The sequence below is a fragment of the Perognathus longimembris genome, chromosome 4 (assembly GCF_023159225.1).
Source record: "Perognathus longimembris pacificus isolate PPM17 chromosome 4, ASM2315922v1, whole genome shotgun sequence".
Taxonomy (NCBI): Eukaryota; Metazoa; Chordata; class Mammalia; order Rodentia; family Heteromyidae; genus Perognathus; species Perognathus longimembris.
Genome location: NC_063164.1, coordinates 50,530,519 through 50,549,109, shown reverse-complemented (window position 1 = coordinate 50,549,109; position 18,591 = coordinate 50,530,519).

The following is an 18,591-nucleotide window of genomic DNA, read 5'->3' as shown; positions in this document are numbered from 1 at the left end:
TATTTTAAGATGCTCTACAAAAGTAATGAATGTTCTCCCATTTCCCTCTCCCCAACTCATAGTAACCTATATCTGCTTTCTCTCTTTTTTTCCCCCATTCTGCACATGTAGAAACATGTGTGTTCTATTCTACCTGTGGTAATATTTTCAAGGCTTATGTTATAGCATGTTTCAGTACTTCATTTTCTGTTTATGACGATAATATTCCATTATATGAATTGATCATGAATTTTACACACAGTTGGTATTTTTATTCTTATCATCTTTTGCTAGTGTGAGTAATGCTTCTGTGAGCATTTGTTAGTTTTTGAACAGCTGATTTCCTTTCTTTGCTATATACCTAAGAGTAGGACTATAGATCACAAAGCAACTATTTTAAACCACTGCCAGACTATAGCCTCATGCTCATGGACACAGAAGTATGTACGTACGTACATATGTATTTATGTGTCATATTGGGGCTAGAACATAGAACCTGGGCACTGTCCCTTAGATTTTCACTGAAGACCGCTGAGGCTACAACTCTACTGGCTTTTTGTTAGTTCATTGGGATAAGATTCTCACATGCTTTTTCTTCCAGAGCTGTCATTGAGCTATAAGTGTTGTAGCTCAGCCTCCTGAATAACTAGGATTACAAGCACAAGCCACCAGCATCTGGCTTCTTTTTTTATTTATTGTTGTGATGCTTTGAACTCAGGCTTCACACATGTCAGGCAAATGCTCTGCCACCACATATTAATACCTGATGCCCCTCCATTTTTCTTCATGTTTTCAGTATTATATTTTGTGTGTGTGCCACTCCTGGGGCTTGAACTCTGGGCCTGGGCACAGTTCTTGCCTTTGAACCACAGTTCCACTTCTGGCTTATTTTGGTAGTTTAGTGGAGGTAAAGCACAATCCTCAGGTCAGCCTGCTGAATGAATAGCTAGAATTGCAGGCATGAGCCACCAGTGCCTGGCTGGAGCATTTTATTCCTGAGTTCTATAGCTTTGTACAGGTAGGTCAACAGTCCATTTTGAGTTAACTTTGTGTTTTGTGTGAGGTAGAAGTCCAACTTCCTTGTTTTGCTCAGGGATATCCAATTGTCCCTCCACCATTGCTGCGAAGATTATTCTTTCCTGCTGGCACCTTTGTTGAAAGTTAGACATCGTTGAGGAATTTGCAACGAAGCTCCAGTTCTCTCTTCCACTGTGCTCTATCGGCCTTTATGCCATACTGATTTGATTGCTATATTTTCATAGGTAGTTGTAAAATTACTCTTCTTTCCCCCCCCCCCCAAGATAATTTTGATATTGGAGCCCTTTGCAAGTCTGTGTGAATTTTAAGATCACCTTGTCTATTCCTACAAATTTAAAATTGCTAACTTTACCGGGGCTAGCCTCAAACTTGAGATCCACCTGTTTCTGCCTCCCAAATAGCTGACCTTACTTGCATTGGCCACCATACCTGGCTGCTTGATATCTCTTAATATCTCTCTCTCTTTTTTTTTTTTTTTTTGGCCAGTCCTGGGGCTTGGACTCAAGGCCTGAGCACTGTCCCTGGCTTCTTTTTGCTCAAGTCTAGCACTCTACCACTTGAGCCACAGTGCCACTTCTGGCCATTTTCTATATATGTGGTGCTGGGGAATCGAACCCAGGGCTTCAAGTATATGAGGCAAGCACTCTTGCCACTAGGCCATATTCCTAGCCCTTGATATCTCTTGATTTAACTTGAGACCTCTTGGTCTCTCTTCTCAACTTCTGGCACTTATCCTTTTAGTTTTCTGTAATCAAGGGTGATAATGGTTGTATTTTGTTCTATATACATAAAACCCCATCTCTAAGATAGTTCTAAAGATTGAGACCAAATAAACATATTACTAAGATGTGACCTCTTATTAGTTCTAAGTGAATGATTTCATTTCCTCCACCACCTTTGTCTTCTGAAAGTAAAATGTTCTCAGTGTTGCTATCAATTGGATTCTCTACTCCTATTCTTTAGTGACTCTTCAGGCCAGGTGTGCCAGTACACCCCTTTAACCCCAGGTAATTAGGAAGCAGAGGTTGGAGGATAGTAGTCCTAGACTAGCCCAGGGCAAAAACAGAAGATCTTATCTGAAAAACAAACTTGGTAAAATGGCTCCCTTGGTAAAATGCCTTGTAAATGTTAAGGCTCTTGAGTTCAAATCACACACACACACACACACACACACACACACACACACACACATTGCTTTTCTTTCTTTTTCCTTCTTCCTTTCTTTCTGATTGTGGGAAACAAACCTAGGCCTCACACATGACAGGAAAGGGCACACCTTTTTGTGTGTATATGTGTGTGTGTGTGTGTGCACACTTGTTGTGGGGCTTGAACTCAGGGTCTTGGCAATGTCCTTGAGTTTTTTTGTTTTTTTGTTTTCTCTCAAGGCTATTGCTCTACCACTTGAACCACAGCTCCACTTCAGGCTTTTTTGGTGTTTAATTGGATGTAAAGAGTCTTACCCACTTTCCTGCCCAGGCTGTCTTTGTACTGTGCTCCTCAGATCTCAGCCTCCTGAGTAGCCAGAATTACAGGTGTGAGCCACTGGTGCCTAGCCCCTTGTCATATACTTTTCATAGGTTTATCTCCTTAGTCTTTCTCATCCGCCTGCTGCTTGGAACTCTCTTCTCCCGAAGTCAGTTTTTCATTCACTGCTCTGTTTTGCTCCACATTTGTCTTCCTAGGATGGGTAAGCAAAAGCCATTACTTCTGTAACCCACATTTTCTCCTTCGTTTCAACTCTAATTTTGCTGGAGTGCATCCTTAGATAATTTCCCCCGAAAAGATAAAAAGTAAGTGCTTGCACTCACGGGAAGTTATTTTATCTTCAAACCTGACTAGTAGCCTGGTAGGAAAGAGAATTTGAAGGCAGATCAGATTTTTCTCCAGATGTTTACTGTTGCCTGTCTCATTGCCCTCCAGTGTCTTTGGAGCTGGTGAGAAGTTGTTGCCAGCGAGAATATGTCTGCTGCTCTCTGGAGGCTTTTGCAATCTTTATGATCAATGTGCTGAAATTTCACAATGATGAGGTACCTTGGTATGTTTTGTTTTAGTATTATTTTATTTTCATTTGTTCTTATCGGCAGTTTCAATTACAATTATTCTATTTTGCTAGGCTAATTTTTTATTATTATTGTAAAGGTCTTGTACAGAGGGTTACAGTTAGGGAAATCAAGTAATGAGTACATTTCTTTTTGAACAGTGTCACCCCTTTCCTCACTCGCTCCCAGTTTTTCCCTTCTGACTTCCCTGCTGTACAAGGGTAAATTTTTTTGTTACTTCAATAATGATCTCAATTTTGTATGGGTTTTTTTTTTTTTTTTGGCCAGTCCTGGGCCTTGGACTCAGGGCCTGAGCACTGTCCCTGGCTTCTTTTTGCTCAAGGCTAGCACTCTGCCACTTGAGTCACAGCGCCACTTCTGGCCATTTTCTGTATATGTGGTGCTGGGGAATTGAACCCAGGGCCTCATGTATATGAGGCAGGCACTCTTGCCACTAGGCCATATCCCCAGCCCTCAATTTTGTATGTTTTTATGTCGCTTTTTTGTGACTTTTTTAATTTGAATTTTTCATTGTTGGATGCTTGTTTTCTGTAATGACCATCTGAATTTTCCTTTTCTTTTGTCATCCATCTCTCATGAAGTATAATGTCTGTTTCTCTACATTTGCTGAGGCTTCCTCAACTTTATCACTGAATCCTTAAAGCAATTTGTATCATACAAAGTTGCTATTTACATGGTACCAAAAAGCTCAACCATTTCAACTGTTTCAGCTTACCACTGTGTGTGTGTGTGTGTGTGTGTGTGTGTGTGTGTGTGTGTGTGTGTGTGTTGCCAGTCCTGGGGGATTGAACTCAGGGCCTGAGCTTCTTTTGCTCAAGGCTAGCACTCTACCATTTGAGCCACAGCGCCACTTCTGACTATTTCTGTGTATACGGTGCTAAGGATTTGAACCCAGGGCTTCATGCATGCCAGGCAAGCACTCTACCACTAAGCCACACTCTCAGCCCCCACTGTGTTATTTTTTTTTTTTACTGTATTTTTCATATCCAAGAGTTCATTCCTGTTCTGTGATTTTCTTTCATAGCATCCTGTACTTTGTGGGGGTTTTTTGGGGGGGGGGATATACATAGTAATGTTTTATTCTGTATGATTATTTGAAAAGAATCTTTCAGCTCCTTCCTCTGAGGTTAATTTTGTTTGAGGTTTTCTTCAGTATCTGGGGATCTCTCAGAGTCTGTCTGTATTCGGAATGGGGATATTGGAAGGCTGGCTCTTGGCTCTGGGTAGCTGAGCCAGGCTGGCTCAAGGGGAGGCTGACTTCAGGCTGAAGGCTGGGAGCAAGTCTTTCCCTAGAACACTTGGAAGTGCCAGCAGGCTTCTAGGAGGAGATAACACATGGATTAACTGGTCTAGTTCTTTCTGTATAGTTCAATTCTATTTCTCTAGGGAAAAAAAGTCTTTACCTGTGGGAAAATTCCTGGCTCATATTACCTGTAGGCTAGATGTGAAAGGGTTGGTGGACTGATTCATACAAATGCCTTCTAAATGATTGCTTACTTTTAGCTCAAATGCTTTTTGATGTTTGTTTGTTTATTTTTTACTGGGGCTTGAATTCAGGGCCTTGAGCTCTTGCTTGGCTTTTCCTGCACAAGGCTAGTACTTTACCGCTTGAGAGCCATACTTCCACTTTTAGCTTTTTGCTAGTTACATGGACTTTTCTGCTTGGGCTGACTTTGAAGTGTAGTGCAATGCTCAGATCTCAGCCTCCTGAGTAGCTCCAATTACAGGTGTGAGCCACTGGCACCTGGCCACCTGGCTCAGCATTTTTAACATTTAGCATTTTTAGCTTTTTGTATCTGGGTATACAGGCTTTCTTTTTCTTTTTTTTTTTCCTTTACAAATTTGGGATCATATTGGAGATATTATTTGGCAACTTGCTTTTCTCAAATCAAGTTTTTACCCTGAATGTTTGGCCTGGGTGACTGAACTAATAGTGATGAGGAGGAAGGTCCAGGTTTTTAGCCCTGGATGTCCAGTGTGAAGGCAGAGGGTGGTAGGGGTAGAGGGGTAGGAGTCTGAGAGATCACACCGGTGGGGCTTGGAGCAGAGGGTCCCAGGCCCTGTCTAGTGAGACTGGGGTGCAGAGGGGGAAGAGGATGAGGAGGATGTCACAATTCTGGGCAGGCAGGAGCAGCCTCTGAGGCCTTTGATCATCTGTCAAGCCCTGGCCACAATAGGCATGCTGGCCTCAAATACTAACTAGCAATTTCAAGCCTGTATCATTCCTCTATCTTAGCTTCTCGGGAGACAGAGATCAGGAGGATAGGAGTTTCAGGCTAACTTGGGCAAAGAGTTCAGGAGACCTTTATCTAAACAGAAAAGGCAGAGTGTGTTGAAGTGTATAATAGAGGAAAGTCATAGTCCAGGCCAACCTGGGCAAAAAGTGAATCCCTAAATCAAAACTAACCAGAGCCAAAAAGACTGGAGGTATGACTCAAGTGGTAGAACACCTGCTTAACAAGTATGAAGCCCTGAGCTCAAGCCCTAGTACTGGAAAAAAAAATAGAGGAACAAGGATTTCCTAAAGTCTTGCTAGGTACATCAGACTATATGCTTTACAGTTACCATTCTAGCCTGTAAGTGGGTAACTTTATGATACTCCTTTTTGTCTGATATGGTATTTATATGTAGCCTAGGCAATCTAGGACTCACTATGTAGCTGAAGCTGACTTTGAACTTCCATTTTTCCTACTGCTGCCCAAGTGCTGGCATGACAGGCAAGCATCACCACACTGGCACTTTACTATTACATTTTAGGAATAAGGAAATAGAGGCTCAAGGAGCTTTTAAAAAATACATTTAAGTGTGGGTAGATTCTATTTTCCAATAAATGGCTTCAGCATTCTTCCTGGTCCCACCTGCTTTTTTTTCTTTTTTTTTTTTGCTGGGGGGCGGGGGCAGGGGAGGCTAGTCCTGGGCCTTGAACTCAGGGCCTGAGCACTGTCATGGCTTCTTTTTTTTGTTGCTCAAGGCCTGCACTCTGCCACTTGAACCACAGTGCCACTTCTGGCTGTTTTCTCTATTATATATGTGGTGCTGAAAAATCGAACTCAGGGCTTCATGTATATGAGGCAAGCACTCTTGCCACTAGGCCATATTCCTAGCCCCCACCTGCTTTTTCAAGCACTGCCATTTGCTCCTTTGCCAGTCTCCTTCCCCTTGGGACATGCATAGGCCGCTGTGGCCACCTTATTGAACCGAACATGAGGAAGTCTCTGCATGGTTTTTGCAAGGCAGAGGTGCATCTTACTGTCTTTTCCTCTAGATTCTGGCCCTCAGATCCCAGCTGCCATATTGTGAGGAAGCCTATGCTTCATGAAGATGCCATGTGTAAGTATTCTGGCTAGTTAGGCTCAGCTTAGATCCAGCCGATGGCTAGCCCATCTCAGGGCATGAAAGAAGACAGGTCTTCAGGTGATCCTGAACCTCATCCTTCTCAACTTCCAGCTAAGACCTCAGACAGCATTGCAGAGAGACTGGTTGTCACCAAGGAACACCATCAAAAGTCTTGATTCGCAGAGTATGGAAAAGGCTATTTAATGTCACTGTTTCTGAAGTAATTTGACTAAGTATATTCCAGAGCTGGATTTGAAACTAACTCTGACTACCTCCAGAGTCTCTGTTTTTAGCTGTTAGATCTCCTAATGTCCACAGTGTCCTAGGACTGGTCTCCAACTTAGATCCTCTTGTCTCTGACTCTCAAATGGCATGGATTATAGGTGTGAGTCACGAGGCCCAGCAACATGAGTTTTGGAAAGAAACAACTGAGCCCCATTGACTGCCTGCAGGCTTTGTGGAGTTCTATAGGGCCGGAGCTCTTATGTAGACTGGGGGCCTTGACCCTTTTCTTTATAGGGCAGTGGTTTCAGACCCTAACTGCATTAGAATTGCCTAGTGAGTTAAAAGAAGGAATACAGCCTGGCTCTACTCTCAAGATCTGAGAATTCACATATTTTGGAAATTCTTCGGTAAATCAAGTGTAGAATCTGGGTTGAGGCCCACCAACCTAAGGGGAAAGAGAGATCTGAGAAGGAAGCCATGGACACCCATGGTAGCAAATTGCTGCTTTGGTTAGAGGAAGAGAAATCAGAATCAGCAGACCCTCTGTGTATTTCACAGGGGTTTTATGTTATCAGGAGGACTGGGTGTTAAGGGCGATAAAAATCAAGAGGCAGGGAAATACCTATCCCATTAGTTAAAATGTGAGATTCTCCAGGGTTCTGGTGGCTCATGCCTGTAATTTTAATTACTCAGGAGGCTGAAATGTGAGGATCTTGGTTTGAATCCAGCCTGAGCAGAAAAGTCCCCAAGACTCAATGTCTTTACTTAACCACCTAAAAGCAGGAAGTGGAAGTCTGACTTAAGTGGCAGACCATCAATCAAAAATCAAGTGAGAGCTTTCAAGGCCCTGAGTTCAAGCCCTAGTACTGGCACACATACACACAGACAGAAAGAAAAGCGAAATTCCATTACATGAAGTTAGAAAAGGAAAAAAGCAAATCAACAGAAAAACAAAGCAGGAGAGTTCATAATATCTATAGATACATACACTAGAATTTGGTATGAGATGATTACTGACTGTTTTTCATATTTTCTTTGAGAAATTTCCAACTGAGCAGAATTTATGGAACTGCAAAAATCAAAACAGCTGTTTTTATTGTTCTGCCTTGGAGCTCACTACCCACCATGTCAGAAATCTCAGGGTCCCGATGGGCAGTCAGTAGCACCAGGCTCTTCATCCATAGATGGACAGACCCTGGGTGCAAAGCTCTTCTTGTCAATTTTTTCTTCCCTCTGGCCTCCCAGCCCTGCCCTTTGGCTGTTTCTAGAGCTAGATATTGTTTGCGAGTTGACACAGGGGATTTCGTCGATTCCTGAAATCATTTCTATTGGTATTACGACAGTAAATTCTTTATGAAATAAAAATCAATACTCACCGACATCCTGAGTAGTGAGGAAAATAATTGTTTATGGCACTCAGCTTAAGCTGTTCTGGTAATCACGTTGAAAAATACAATATTTATTCATTAGATCAAATTTAATGAGGCCTCCTGGCAGTAATTATAAAAATTACTGTAGCAGTAAATTACTAATGAGTTGTGATGTGCTTCCTACCTGTGAAGAAGGACTGGGGGTTGGAAGAGCTTGCTACCCAGATGAGGAGCAAGGGAGGGAAAGTAGGAGGGAGGGAGCCCTGAGGCCCTACTGCTCTCTCACCCAGCCAGGAAGGGATCGGTGTCCCCAGCCCACAAAAGCAAGCAAGAAAAAAGGCCGAGGACACAGACCCAGGGGGCTTTCCTGCAGCTGTGGGAACAGGATCAAGATTAGAGCATTTCTTTCCCCAAAGGTGAGCATCGCCCTGCACGGACCCAGGGCGGCTGCATGCTAGGGTCACCCAGGGGCACTCATCTGCTGCCTGAGCAGGACTTGGCTTCCTATTAAGGCTGAGAAAATCATTGCAGACACAAAGGGCCCTGCAGCCCCACACCAGGGGCAGATTCCTCCCGGTTCTTTCAAATCCAGTTTGTGGAACATGGCACCCCCCACAAAATGCTAGCTCGTTGGAGGGTTTCCCAAACTCCTGAGGGGAGGTCAGGGTGGGGGTGCACTTCCTTCTCCCAAGGAGCACAACTGGCCAGAATTTTTGCTCTTCTTTTGATAGCACGGGGCTCAAGTTTTCTTTTTTCTTTTAATTAACAGAATGCAAATAATTAATTTGGATTGAGAGCTTATTTGTAAGGGGGGGCAGGGGAGGGAAAGAATAAGCAACCCCAAACAAATGGATGGCAGGTTAGGAGTGATTTTAAAGCATAGCTGGAAATACTGTTAAATGGGAATATTAATTCTTGGGGAAGTCGGGTTGGACTGAGCCTTGTTGTAATGTTCTGGAGGAATTGCAGTTTTAACTGTGCAACCTGGCAGCCTTTGTTCCTCAGATACAGAGCTCAGCCTGGAGGAGGGACCAGCCAGGCCAGGTAGGGCCCTCCTACCCCATCTGCAAGGCAGCTGGAATGGGGTACCCAGTGGAAACACCCTCAGCAGCCCCAGCACAGCTCCCCTCAAAAGCAACATCTCTGAATAGCGGGCAGGCAGGCTGTCATCTAGAGTGACAGCTATCTATTCAGGTGGTGGCTGCTATTGTCTTCTTGCTTGTAACACCCAGAGGGTTTTTGTTTAACTTTAAGAATCCTGACAGCATCTTAGAATGTCATACTCCAAGTAGATCCAACCCCTCCTCTTGTGGGGAGGGTACAATGACATTAGAGTGTACATTTTTTTTCCCTTTAAATTGTAGATGCCTTTAAAATGAGATTGTCAGGTTTGTTGGCTTGTCAAATGAAAGTATCGAGATTGTCACAGTGTATTATATCACTATAATATGATCATTGTACATGAAACTAAGGAGTAATATTGTACTTAATGGTGGGACCCAGTCACAGTAATATGGAGAAGAGTGAGCAGGCTGGGTTTCACCCTGGGCAGTGGGTGGAAGGCCAGAATCTCAGGGAGGTTGAGGAGCCCTCTCTGGAAGTCTGTCCTAGGAGGCAGGTGTAGTCAGGAGACCCCTCAAAGAGGAACCTTCATGAGCACCCAGAAAATGATACTTTTTTGTGTGTATGCCAGTACTCAGTCTTGAATCTGGAGCCTTACGCTCTGCTCTTGCTTGGCTTTTTGCTCAAAGCTGGTGCTCTACCAACTTGAGCCATCCCCCACCTTGCAGCTTTTTACTTGTTAATTCGAGACAAGTCTTAGGGATTTGTCTGCCTAAGCTGTTTTTGAACTGTAGTCCTCAGAACTCAGCCTCCTGAGTGGGATTACAGGCATGAGCCACTGGTGCCCAGCTCACAAGATGGCTCTGAAGGATTTGAGTGTGAGCTTTCTTCACAATGAGAGCTCTGTGTTGCTAGAGTGGATGTAATCTGAAGAGAACTCTATGACACTTCAGTATCTGTGCTGCGTAGACCCCACTCCCCTGTGTACTCTTTGCACTTATTCATTCACCAGATGTTGAGAAGCCCAGTGATGTGCCAGTCACTAGGCAGCCAGCCAGCCATGTGACAGGCCCAATCCTCCCTCTCAAGCTTCTCAGTATGGCAACACAAACGCAGAACTAGGACAGGGCCAGAGCAGCACCCAGTGCCACAGGGAAGAAGGGAGTAGAACAGGAGAGGCCTAAGCTAGCTTGAGGAGCCATTCTGAAGCTGAGGACCCAAAGATCAGAAGCAGTCAGGATGGGAAAGCACCTTCCAGGCAAAACAACAGAAGCTCAGAGCCCCAGGAACCAAAGGGAGGTTGGAGGACCTGGAGGGAAGTGGTGCCTTCATAGTCAACAAATGAGATGGGCTGGGAATGTGGCTTAGTGGTACAGTGCTTGCCTTGCATGCATGAAGCCTTGGGTTCAATTCCTAGTACCACACAGAAAAAGCCAGAAGTGGTGCTGTGGCTCAAGTGGTACAGGGCTGGCCTTGAGCAAAAGAAGCTCAGGGACAGTGCTCAGGCCCTAAGTTCAAGTTCTAGGACTGGAAAAAACAAACAAAACCAAATGAGAAATGTGACCCCAGGGCTCAGGGAGGCTTGAACTTGTATATAGGCCAGTTTACTTCAACGAGTTGTGAAAGATTAAATAGTAGCATCTGCTAGGTCTTGGCTCTTCCTAGAGTTGATCATGATTGATGGGTGGGCTGGGGAGCGTTCTACACGGCAGTGCAGACAGCTGTCCTCATTTTGTGGTACATGGCCTTTGGAGGCATAGTATAGATAAAGGGACAGGGATGCACATCTTGGCACTGCTATGCAGCACAAGTAGCAACAGGTACCCACCTAGGCTTCAACATACAGCACCCACTGCACAAGTTCATTTACTCTATTAGCATCAGCAGCTGGACATATCATTGTCTGAGAATTGCCTATGGGTTTGTACATGACATAAATGTACAGGCCACATTCAGAAACACAACAACAACAGGACTGATTAAAAGAAAGTGGTAAATATGAAGCCTGTATTGTTTTCAAGACAGACTGCTTTTGTACCAATGATTCCAGAAAGTCTCTTTCCTAATATGGATAGGCTCTTCAGTGTTTATCTTTTCCAAAAGCTGCTAACCTATTCCATAATGTTATCACAAACTGTACTCATCTTTGAACAAGGAATATGTCCCTCTTGAGCTGCAAGGAAACAAAACATCCATTCTGGGTACCATTGGCTCATACTTGTAATTCTAGCTACTCAGGAGATTGTCGTTTGAAGCCACCTGGGGCAGGAAGGTCTATGAGACTCTTTACTTCAGTTAACCACCATAAAGCTGGAAGTGGAGCTGTGACTCAAGAGGTAGAGTGCTAACCTTGAGGGAAAAAAAAAAAAAAAGCTCAGGGACAGGGCCCAGGCTCTGAGTTCAAGCCCAGGACCTGACTAGCACAAAAGCAAGCAAACAACAATAACAACAAACCAAAACCTAGAAAACACCAAACCAAATATAATAAACAAAAATACCCCAAACAGACATCAACACTAAAGATCTATAGAGGTAACTCTGCTGCCCAGGGCTTGGTTCCTTCAAACACAAGGGTAACATGGTAAGGTAAGATGAAGCTCAGAGCTCCCTTGTTTTTCCCACCTGAACAGCATGTCAAAGGCTGACGGTGACTTATTTTGTTGTGAACATCTTTTTTCTTTTTCTTTCTTTCTTTTTTTTTTTTTTTTGGTGGGGAGAAGGAAATTCTTGGGATTGAACTCAGAGCCTCATATTTGCTAGTCAAGTGCTGTACCACTTGAGCCATGCCTTTTGCTTTTAGTTTTTCAGACACGGTTTCCTGCTCTTGCTTAGACAGTCTCAGACTTTGTTCCACCTCCCAAGTAGATGGCAGGCATGAAGCACCACATCTGGTCTATTCTTTGAGGCAGGATCTGAATAACTTTGTCCAAGCTGGCCTTGGACTTAATCCTCCAATCTTAGCCTCTCAAAAAGCTGAGATTTGCAGTACTATTCTCAGCCTATAAACTTCTTGAGAGAGGATTCACTTGGGCCTGAAATTTCAGGAGAATAATTGGGTTAAAATACACATTTTATTCCACTTGTCTTCTTCATCTATGTCTTCTCTAGTTAGTCGTCTTGAATGCATCACTGTCATTGGGAACATACTATACATCATAGCATTCCCATTCTCCCCAAAGATCCTGTGCCCTTCACTGTTATCAAGAGGAAAAGTGTGGGTTGAGTGAGCCTTGTAACCAAAAATGACTGAACAAATGAGATGTGGGAATTCTAACGTGGCTTATCACTTCAGAATACATAAAGCTGGGAGTGCTGGGAAGGACAGAACAGGAAGAAGAGGAAGAGAGCAGAAATAGGCTGGAGACTCACCAGTCCTGCCAGGTGGGGCTTTGTTGGCCCGCACTGCCTCTGGTACGTGAGGGCACACGCACATCCTCATGCAGCTTCGCTCTCCCTGGTCTGCCAGCCTGCTGCCCCTGAACTCTTTTTAGAGTGCCAGCTCTGAGTGGGGCTTAAAGAGCCGTCTGCAGAGCCTGCTCCATACACATGGTCAGCGCTTTGTGGAAGCCGCTTACTGGGGGTGCTTTAGAACTCGGCCTCTTTGTCCAGCAAACCGCATACTTCTGTTGGTTTTTTTTCCCCCTAAATTGAACCACTCCTGTCCTTAATTGTGTCACTCCTGCTGTCCCCTCTAGCCATCAGAGCCTGTGGCATGGTTCCGATTGTGTTGCAATGCGTCCTTGAAGCATTCTTTTTGTTTGTGTTCAATGGCTCTCCTTCAGCTCACAACACAGTGGTGGGCAGTGGTTTCCTAGGGTCATCCATTCTCCTCTGTGGACCAGCCCAGAAAAGCCCCCTCGTAATGAACAGGAGCTTCAGACGGACGGACACACGCACACAGATGGGGCAGGAGAGCCCTCCTAGCTTTGGCCACTCTAACAAGATCTTGTCATTTGTGGCTTTTGCACGTTGGAACAACTTTCATCTCTGAGATTCTATGGGCTATAAATACTTGGTAGGTTAAAAAGGAATCATTCAGAAGATGAAATAAACAGAGCCTGGCACGTACACAGCAACACACCTCAACGGAGCCCTTCAACATCTAGGCCAGAACGGCAGGAATCTGAGCCGAGGCTTCCTTCATCCTGTCTCCCATTCACTTCCCTCCCAGGCTGGACACTGCTCTGGTTTGTGACCTCTTTGGGCTGGCTATTTTCCTAATGAGGCAGGAGGATTAGGTCTCCATGTTACTCACACCTTTTAACCACTGAGGGGAAACAGTTGATTTTGTTGGGGTTGGGGTACATTCTTTGAGTGTCTGGAAGGAACCATACAGATAGTGTCTATCTATGGCTGTTGCAAAGCTAAGAAAAGAATCCTGTAGAGAGAAATTATGACTTGATGCCAAAATGCCATTATGATCTTAGTTTCCATGGCTTGATACTTCTCTAAATAATTCCTTCATTATTTGTGTTTCAAACTTGAAAAGCAATCCATATACAGTTGTTATAAAACATTTAAGTAAGAGAGAAAAATGGACTACGAAAAATAAAAAACAACAACCCTATCTTCCAAAGAGAGCATTCTTAGCATCTTGGATCTATGCTTTTTATTTCTTAATAAAAAATGAAATACGGTATACATACAGAAAGGTGCACAAGTAGTAAGTGGACAATATTTAAAATCATTTTAATGCAGCAGTGGAGCTCACTGGACACAGAAGAAAGTGAACTGTACAACTCGTGGGTGGAGACAGAATGGAGGGACTGGGAGAGAAAAAGGAACAGAAGACACTGTACCAAAGGAAGTGTACTCATTACCTGACTCAAGTAATTGTAATCCCTTTGTACATCACCTCTATAACAATGAAGTAAATTAATAAAATTAAAAAATAGTTTTAAAAATTGTACATATCCACACAGACTTTTTCCCCCTAGCAAATGATGTCAGGACCTCTCCTTACACTCCCATCTCACTCCTGAAGAGTGAGTGACCACGTTCTGATTCCATGCTTATCTGCTTGTACTTTATAACATGCATGTACAATGTGAAATAGCTCATATACAATATTTCACATAGTATCAGTTGGTACTGTTTTCTCCATATTTTTACTTTTTTACACTTTGTGTTATGTACATATCACATACTTTTTCATAAATGGATCCAATTTTCACACAATATTGAGCTTTGCATATCACACGAGACAAATACGTTTAAATTCTATCATATTGCCTTAAACTAGTAAAATATCATTAGTAGAAGTATATAGTTTCGAGAGATGGGGAAGAATGAAGGGAGGAGTGACATGGATCAAGATGCACTGTACTCATAAATGGATGTGTTGAATTGAAACCACTTTGTACAACTCTTTAAAGATAATAAAACGAAACTCAAATGTGTACAGCTTTATGTAATTAGCATTTTGTGGAATACCTTCCTATCAGTAAGTATAATAGTAAACTATCACTTGTGTGTGTGATGCTGGGGATGAAACCCAGGGCTTTCTACATGCTGGGCAAGCACTACCACCATCCCCAAACCATTACTCTTTATAAGAATAATGTATATATGATTAGGGTACCATAATGTTTTTGTTAGTTACTTTTAACTATTGATGGATAAAAAAGCATCATTTCCTTATGATTATATTTTAAAATTTCCCTTGAGCCAACATTGATGAACATACCTATCCCCTAAATTTTGTATTGGTACTTCAGTTTAAAAGTTTTTGTTTTGTTTTTTGTTTTTTTGCCAATCCTGGGGCTTGAACTCAGGGCCTGAGCACTGTCTCTGGCTTCTTCTTTTTGCCCAAGGCTAGCCCTCTACCACTTGAGCCACAGCACCACTTCCGGCTTTTTCTATATATGTGGTGCTGAGGAATCGAACCCAGGGCTTCATGTATACGAGATTAGCACTTTACCACTAGGCCATATTCACAGCCCTAACATTTCTTTTAAACGAAAAAGAATGTACTTTTTTTTTGATAGATTCTTGCTCTAAAGCTCAGACTGGCCTTAAATTTACAATCCTCCCACTTAAGCTTTCCAAGTACTTAGACTACAGGCGGGAGAAGCAGCTTCACACTTACATTTTTGTACCGTGTATGTAGGCTAGTCCCTGGATCAGGATTGTTTCATTCTCTCTTTTCTAGAAGTAGACACAGAAAAAGCAATCACTTTCAGTGGTGACAATTCCCATGCCTGGCAGTGTTAGCAGTATAATTGGACCTATGACATACTTAGATGCAACATCTTGGCTTTTAAACAACAACAATAAAAATTTTGCAGAAAACCAAGCTGCCCATGAATAGAAAGTAGTAAATTATAGGGCGTCATTGTTCTGTGGGATCCCTTGCTGCCGCTCAGGAATGAGCTAGATCTTTGTGTATAGCCATGAAATGTTCAGTACAATGTGAACTTACTTTCTGTATGCTGGTATGGACAACACAGCCCATCTTTTCTCTCTAAAGCAGGACATCAGCGCCAACTGTTAAGGATTAACCTTGAGATAATGGGAATGGAAGAGACCTGCTCATATTTTATCTTGCTTAATTTTTAAAAATAAATATTGCCATGTACTAACTACCCAGGAAGCTGAGATCTGAGAATTGTGGTACAAAGCCAGTCTGTGCAGGAAATCGCATGAGACTCTTATTTCCAATTAAGTACCCCAAAATGCCAGAAATAGAGATGTGGCTCAAGTGTAGAGCGCTAGGCTTGATGTAAAAAAAAATTCAGGGACAGCACCCAGTCCCTGAGTTTGTTTAAGCTGTAGGACCAACAAGAACAACAAAAGGTCATTTACTTCAAGACATTAAGTTCTACTTACTTTCACTCACACATCACCATCTCATGATCAGGAAAGGGTTTCCAAAAAGAAACTTTACATGTCCTCATTGCTTTAGAGAGGAGTGGGTAATTTTTTTTTTCTTTTCTGAGCATGTGGAGGGGGTGGGGAGAAATGTGAATTTAACAAGCTATGGTAAGATCAGCTTTGCTTTCTGTGGCTGAGAAAAATAAGATTTTGGTGTGTTCTGCCAGTGCAAGGAACTGAATTGAATTTGTTTAAAGGAAAGAGAAGAAACTGGTGCTCCTGAACCTCCCACAAAGATGTAGGGGTTCTGTGACAAAGACGCAATAATCCCCGTGGCTTCTCCACTACAAAGAATTCCATATCACTGACCTAAAGAAACATCCAAATAAAGATCCACATTAAACACATTATCTCAGAAAATTATTTTTACTTGTCTTTCTGACTGAATTTATAAAAATGTGTTTAAAAAAACAAACAACTAAACAGGAATGTGATTCCCGCCCAAAAAGAAAATTCAGCAAACATGCTAACCCACAGCCCTGGAGTGCTGTAAGAGAATCTGACTCATAAAAAGCAGATTATGACACAGAAAGCCTGGGGAGAGGGCTGAGAACAGGAGCACTGAGATTCATGCATTACAGCAGGAAGAAAGGGGCTGTGTGTGTTCACCCAGGATGTTCCAGTCAAGCAGAACAGGTGCCATTACAGACACTCAATCAGGGTCCAGCCACATACTAGTTGCTATTGTTTGCTGCTTCTTTTTCTCCCCTAGGAATTCAAGGAATTGAACAATTTGTGAAGAAATTCTTCAGAACTAGAAATGCCATCTGGTGAGAAATGTAAAGCAACTTTTAAAACTATATAACACACTACGTGAAATTAAATATGCTTTCTGTCTCCTACTCCATGGCGAGGCTAGATTGAAGATACTAGAACAACACCATAGAAGTTACACACCCACCTACTCACACACACACGCATGCACACACTCACACACACAGGTGCATGCTGATACTGTCTTCTAGCATGAGTTACAAGATGGGTGCACCCTGCAATGAAGAGCACAGAACAAAAGAAATAGTATAAAACACAGTTTTATACTACTTCTAATGCAGAATAGTTAAGAATATTCCTAATTGCTGAGTGCTGTGGTACATGCCTACTGTACTAGCTCACTAGAAGCTGAGAGAGTAAGACTACCTGAGCTCTAGGAGTTCAAGGCCAGTTTGGGAAATACAGCAAAATCTTGCTTTTTTTTTTTTGCCAGTACTGGGAATCCAACTCTGACCCTGGGCACACTGTCCTTTTTGCTCAAGGCTAGCGCTCTACTACTTGAGCCATAGCGCCACTTCTGGCTTTTTCTTGCAGGCTTTCCCGCTGGGGCTGGCTTGGAATTACCATCCTTGAATCTCAGCTAGGATTACAGGTATGAGCCACTGGCATCCAGCCTCAAAATCTTGCCTTTTGTTCCCCCTTCCCTCAAACATTTCTTCTTACATGATTTTGTTGTTGTTGTTTGTGTTGGTACTGAGGCTTGAACTCAGGGCCTTGGCATTATCCCTTAGCTTTTTCATTTAAAGGCTGGCACTCTACTACTTAAGCCACAGCTTCACTTTCCAGCCTTATAATGGGTGTTGGAGTTAAGTGTTTGATGTGCTTGGTTGATCAGGCTGGCTTTGAACTGTGATTCTCAAACCTCAGCCTCCTAAGTATCTAGAATTCCTAGGTGGGCGCCACCAAGGTCCTGGCAGATTCCGTGCCCCCCACCCCCTACTTTTAGATGGTAAAAGAAAGTTCTAAGAGGGGCTGGGGATATAGCCTAGTGGCAAGAGTGCCTGCCTCGGATACACGAGGCCCTAGGTTCGGTTCCCCAGCACCACATATACAGAAAATGGCCAGAAGCGGCGCTGTGGCTCAAGTGGCAGAGTGCTAGCCTTGAGCGGGAAGAAGCCAGGGACAGTGCTCAGGCCCTGAGTCCAAGGCCCAGGACTGGCCAAAAAAAAAAAAAAGAAAGTTCTAAGAAAAGCTTCTAGGCTTGGGCCAGGTTGATCTGTACAATTCTTTTGGAGAAATTACTCATTATGTTTTTTTGGCTCTATATCCCTAGTTCGCTCTTCCAGGTCTCTGAATTGTTTTTCTCCTGGGAAGTGGAGCTCTAAGTGGGAAGATCCCCGGATGTAAAACTTGTTGGCTAAGAAGACAATTGAGCCATTCACACCCAACCCAGCATTCCTAATCTACCAAGGGACTCTTGATCTAAATTTACAGCATCATGACCCCCTCCATGTGGGAGACTCAACCTTCCTGTCCTTCATCTCCAGAAATCACTTGGTGCATCCTTATGCTCAGACCCACCCAGCGGGTCACTTTCAGACTTGCATGTTAAAAGAGCAGAGTACTGTGTGCTGATTCACACTATCAGCTCCTGAAAACCCCACAAGATTTAGGAAGAAAGGAAGGCTCTTTACTAGAACAAAACACATAGTTGTTCACATGATGCATTTTCTTGATGGACACAAAGTGAATCCACACTGATTGACTGTTGGCATGTGCCTCTCCCCTGAGCCCAGTTCCAAGCAATGGATCAGGCAGTCTTAGGCAAGTGTCAGGAAGATTATCAAAAGAAAGAGCTGTCTGTAGTTGTTCCCTCTCTCAGAGGAGATTGACAACTCACCCTAACAAAAGGAAACACTAGTGTGCTATTTGTG